The sequence below is a fragment of the Dipodomys merriami genome, unplaced genomic scaffold (genome assembly GCF_024711535.1).
Source record: "Dipodomys merriami isolate MVZ:Mamm:240054 unplaced genomic scaffold, mDipMer1.0.p SCAF_167, whole genome shotgun sequence".
In the NCBI taxonomy this organism is placed as follows: domain Eukaryota; kingdom Metazoa; phylum Chordata; class Mammalia; order Rodentia; family Heteromyidae; genus Dipodomys; species Dipodomys merriami.
The window spans coordinates 493,495-499,771 of record NW_027203015.1 but is presented as its reverse complement, the minus strand read 5'-3'; the positions used below and the strand labels follow the sequence as shown (position 1 = coordinate 499,771).

At 32.0% G+C, this 6,277-nt stretch overlaps 1 pseudogene; it reads right to left on the bottom strand.

Moving 5' to 3' along the window:
* Positions 1-712: 712 nt before the first annotated feature.
* LOC138828893 (U6 spliceosomal RNA) lies at positions 713-812 on the bottom strand (annotated as a pseudogene).
* Between the last annotated feature and the right edge of the window lie 5,465 nt (positions 813-6,277).

Sequence of the window (6,277 nt, the reverse complement as noted above, 5' to 3'; positions counted from 1 at the left end):
GTTGTGGAAGGCTGTACAAATTGTTTTCATAAGTCCTAATGTTTTGGTTAAGTTTATTAAATTTCAAAAATGCCAGTCCATCCTTTGTGGCCCTACCATTTTTTTCACAATACAAAGCAACAGCAATATCTTACTTTAAAAATTCATGGATTCCATGGTATTCTTCCAAGTGAATTGCCTGACTCTGATGTCAAAATATATTCAAGAATTTTTTGTGTACATCTATAATGATTTCTGCAGAGTTTGTGATTTTTTAATCAGAAATAATTTTAACTTATCTGTTGAAATGAATAGTATAGGAACTAAAGATGTTCCTGGTGCTTTTAGGAAAAAAGTATATCTACGTTTGTACAATATCCATAATCTATTTCATTCGCTCCTATATATAATACTTTGAATTCTACATTTTTATATAATGTATAGTTTCATTAATAAATGTGTCCTTTCAGATTGCATTCCATATAGAAGAAGTTTAAGATTCCTTTTTTTCCTAGGTCCTTATATTATTTTATTTCTTTGGGATAACATGACAATGTTATCTAATTTCAAGTTTTGTAAAGATTATGCTATGTAAAGGCCTTTCTAAGGTGAAGATTTAATACACTGATGTCAAACTAACCTTTAATTCTATGAATTGCATGTATTGTTACACTTGTATTTTTGTAATCAACTTTTTAATAACTGTTTTTATATTTCTTGCATCAGAAGAATGAAAAATATGGAATACTTCACAAATTTTCATATCATCCTTGTGCAAGTGCCATGTTAATCTCTGTGGTATTGTAATTTGGGTAGACCTGCTGCTGAAGCATGTAGTACCCTCTAAATTTAAGTACTTAATGATGCAATCTTTATACAGGCATATATCCATGGTTGCCTATTTGTAACAAGGAACCCTTATTGTTCCTTAAAATGCGATTGATCTTGTTTCTCTAAAATTCTGTGTATAGTGGAAAAGCTTATATCATTTGGTCGATTGCTCATATTTACAATTTTTTTGTCAATGACTATTTTGTCGTTTTCATTTTAAATTTGATCATACTTTGAAGCCTTTAAAGCTAAGACCAAAAGTGATGGCTTTTCAAGTACTTATTTATCAACTGAGTTAGCTTTGTAGAGCTAATGGGTTCAAACTAAGCCTTGCTTGAGAGCTACTTCTAAACTTCCGCAGCTTAAACTTTCCCAAATGAGGTCTTGCTGGGACAAATGTCTACCTGAACCTTTACCCTTCTTCCTTGTAGGAACAGACCAACCAGAATATCTTACCCTGACAGCATAGATTGTCTTACTGGAACAAAACTAATCTTAGTTACAAGGGATCATAGAGAGATTAACAGTTCAGACCAAATTGTTCAGAATGGAAGGTATTTTATCAAAATATAATTGTTTATTATACCTATCATTTCAAAAGTAGCTAAAGCCAAGAAGGTGAAAAAATTTTCATACGCATGATTACCTACTGTCCTGGCCTGTCTATCATCCAACCAAGCAGGAACTTACACTACTGACTCTCTCCAAATATTTCCATAGCTCCTGGAAAAGTCCATATGTTTCTCCTCGATATTAGGCCTTAAATTGGTAATGTTTTAATCACAGTGTTTCCTCTTGCCTCTAGGCTGTAAATCTACAAATGGTAAAGCTTGAAGTCTAACTCTACCAAACACTGAGGTAGAGATAATGGAATAATACTTTAAAACAGAGTTGCCTTTGATTCCCTAACCACAACACAACAATGCAAAACAATTTTTATATTATATATACTTATATATTTTATATTTATAAATATAAAATATGTGCTGATTTTAAATTTCACACAGTGAATCTTACTAGAATTGATAATTTGACAAATATATTGACATTTATTCCAATAAATAGAATGGAATATAAATAATTAGATTTAGGATATATATTAGAATATAAAAAGTATTAATGCAATATCTTCGGTATAAACTTGTGATACGTTCTAAGTGTTCGTGATCTTCTGAATTCACATGGTAAAATAACAGTATTGTTTTCTGCTAATCTATAACGGATTTTACTCTGATGCTCTGTTTATTGTTTTAACTCGCTGGTCCCAAAGTGTTTTTCTCCATATTTCTGAAATGTTCTTACTGATTATACCCAAATTTTGCTGATATGATGTCTAAAAGCTATTATTCTTTTGAAGGACCCACGGATCCGAGGATACCAGTTCCCAGTTATCTGTATCATCAGAAAACAAGGGCAAGACTTCTCACATAGGCCCATGCAACATGCCAACAGAAAATAATTGAAGACATCTCAATTTCTCATTTCCTATAATATTTCAGGACCCCAATTCCTTACAAGAAGTAGCAGAATTTAATTGTGAAATGGAAGGCAAGTTAAAATGAAAGATGAGACCACAAAATCAGAGAGAAAGTACTGTAATTCAAACTTTCAATTTACAGATGACCAGCCCATATGAGTGAACAAAATTACAAATGAACAAGATTATTTTTAATACCCCTCTCCTAATGATTAATGAAAGATTTCAGTGCAGCCAAAAAATAGTTTCTGTAATGTTAGATCCATAAGTGGCCTACCAAACTAGGAATACTTGATTTAGAGGTCAAATATAATTTAGAAAAACATTAATTGATAATATCCTTAGTGCTTCAAAACACTGGTACTTCAGTAAAACTAGGTTCTGTAGTATAAAAAAATGTTGTCATTCTCAAACCAAAGATAACCTATATTTAATCTCCTCAAAGTATATTCATTTTCAAATAAACTATTTAAAATCACATTTGCCAAAATAACACTTTACAAGTAGATGATAGTGACGTTACAAGGTTTTCAAGTGTAGGGAGCTAGTTACAATAGAGTTGATTTACGTACCCAGCACCAATAGCAAACAAGTTCAACCATTCATCAAAATGTAGAAATAGTACTCCCCACCATTTGTGTTGTTCAGTAGGTGCCTTCCAGAAATGTGTTAAATAGATCAGCCTCCCATATTTCAAACCCAAATATTAGCTAATAAAGTAAATTTTTATCACATAAGAAAGTACATTTTAAAAAGTGACTAATAGTTGCCTTATCATGTGTTGTTTTATATTTTCCCTATCTGTCTAACATAGTAAGAAATATGACTTTAAGTTTTGAATATGGGTACTGATGAGAGATGTGACAAAAATAAAATCTCTTTTATTTCTGTCATATTCCTCTAAGTAGTAAATTTTAGTTTTCTTCTTTTTCCAAAACTTATAGGTAGTAGAAGAAATTATCCTATGTAAAATAAAATAATCATACACCATTGTACAAAGCCATTTATAATAACTGGTAGTTAGAAATAAATTCTAAGCCATTTTTAAATTTTCTTGTTGACTAAAGATTAATCTTCCAAATGAACGCGAATAAAATCATGTCTAAGTGCTTCACATCTCCAGTCTGCAAATTGCTATTGCAGATGAATGAATTATGGAAATATAAGCTGACATCAGTTCAAGTATATGTGGGAGTGAAACTCCATGGAATGTATATAAACTTTTCAAAGTATTAACAGGCACTTTAACAGAATGACTATCAGGAAATTGAAACCAGAGAGGAACAATAGTAAAAAAATAGAATGAATGAAAAATGGAACAAGGGGCAAGTACAGCTAGTATACTCAATGTACATATGTAATGAAGGAAGTGCTAAACCTGAACTCAATCTTGGAGAAAGAGTTGGTTGACATTGATAGAAGGAGTGATTCTGATCCAGGAGCATTAGACAATTTGATGGACATATTTAATTGTAAAACACTTGCACAACCTTTTGAAATTCAGTTAAAAAAAACAACAAACAAAAACACACAAAAATGACAACCAAACAGCAATCTCTAGAGAGTATGAATATGACCTCTCAAAATTTTAAGCAGTTAATGAAGGGCAGTCTTTGGAAAAGCAAACAAACTGTTCAAAGAGGGCAGTTTGGGGTAGGGAAGGATTTTGACTAGATTTAAAAAGATTGTCTAAGGTTATAAATCACCTATATCTTCTGCAAATATTTTCTTCTGCGAGTGCTCTTTGTCTGAACTGGATACTCCAGTCCTGAGTCACACTTGATAGCTTGTGAAGACAGAATGGAAGAAACAAGATCAAAAACCTATTCCTCCACTGGAGAGAAAACAGTCCTCTCTGTTTTCTCTCAATCTCCTCACTACTCCATTTTCATACTTTTAATAACGTCAAGTGATTTTGAATTATATCTTTCCTTCTTTGTTCTCACAAAGTAATTGTTCAAAATAATTCATTAAATATTATTTGCCATTATTTTCTATCATGCTGTTTACTTATTCAAGCGAGTCCATTAAACTTCCCCTTTTCATTTGGTTGCCACGAAAATCCAACAACTATGTTAATGAGGACCAACGCTAATGCAAAACTTTGTCTCCAAAAATCCAGTCAAAGAACCTATAATCACAAATATTTAGCTATAATTTTTTCTTTTTCCTTTTACCTTGAAATCTTCTTGTGTCTAAAGTGCCGACAAAAATAAATATTCCAACACATTTTGGTTCAATCACTTGTAACCTCAAAGATATTTTGCTAACAAGATGCTTGGAAACCTAAGAATACTCCACTTTTATCTTATCATAAAACTTTTATCTTCTCTCTTAAGAATCTCCTTAGATACAATATCAGGAACAATGAAGTTATTCTTTGCAAAATTATTTCAATAGGTTATTTTCCTCTTGGTCTTGTATTTGCTCAACAAGATGTATGGAGAAGAAGAGAGTTAAATCACCAATTCCTTGGATGATATTGTCTGTTACAAAGGACAATACTTCTATGTCCTACTTCTACGTCCTCTTCTTAGCTCTTGCCTGATTTCCAATTAATCACAGGTTCCTGGCTTCAATTCTAGTGAAGCTGAAGCACTATAATGCGTCCCCAATGCTACATCTTCATGGTTTCTCTTTGAAAACTCTTTTATTTGGAGGTGGAATTTATTTTCATGTCTTCATTCAATTTGTTCTGCATTATACTCAGCCAAATAAGCTCAGTAAAATCACGTTAGGTAGCAAAAACATTAACACAATCTATATCACTATATAAAAAAGTTTTGGCCCCCTCCACTGCTGAAACCAAAACGCTTAGCTAGGGCTTCTAATAACATGTTTTCTTACCTTTTCTATTTGCTCAATTCTTTTCTGATCCCCAAACTTTTTGGCTTATGTAATAAAAGAAGTATTCACTATCTCATGTTAATAAGGATATTATATTTTTGAGCTACTTAGAAATGTGAAATCACTGGTTTGAAGTATCCAATCAGATTTTTTTCTGTGTTTCAGTGCTTCACATGCAGACATTGTGGAAAGTATTAAAACAGAGAAGTGTAAACTCAATACGTTCTTTCATTGTGGAGGACACTTTCTCCCTAAATATTTTGACCCAAATAATCTTTTTAAGAGAATTACTGTTTAGTAATTAAAGGTCAATTCACAAATTTTGATGTCTTATATTTTTAAAAAAAACTTTGAATTTAAATTCCACTACAACCTTGTTTCACACAGTAAGTGTATATTTCCTGGGTAAGGACAATTCTCATGGGAACCTACAGGATTTACAGCAAGGTTTGTGAGGTTTGTTTGTTTACTGTGAAAATGAGCCACCTTACCCACATTGCTCCCTCTCAGCTAAGTCTCCATGGATTTCTTTGCATGAAAGCCTATTTTCCCAGGCAATTTTAAAATTTCTTAATAGGCTAAGTTAAAAGTTAGAAAAATTAAAATTTACCTGTCTTAATTTTAAAACACTTTTGAAATTCTTTTATCAGAATCGCAAATTTACCAATCCTAATTCCACGTTTACCATCAAAAACAGTTAACATGTTGTTTTCATTATTTTCCAGTGGCTTTGTTATGCATATATATGAACATATAAGCTGATGCTGAGCAAAATGAACTCCAAGATATGGAAAGAGATATTTATTTGCAGTTGTTGTTTTTAATGTACTATGTGATTTCTATTTTCCTTGGGTTTTTCCCCTATGGTATAACTCCTACTGTGTTTGATTTTGGTACATTTTGTGTATACATTTACCTTAATTAGGGAAGGGAAGAGAAACAACAAAATGGCAAGATAAAGGACAAAAAGCAAACCAATGCATTAGAAATACTCAGAAGACAATATGTTGGAAATGTACATTACAACTTGTGAGGGGTTTGGGTGTGAAGGAAAAATGTGAGAAAAAATGAGAGAGGGCATAACAAGTTTGAAAAGTTATGCATTCACTGCCTTACAATTGCTAACCCACTGCACATCACTTT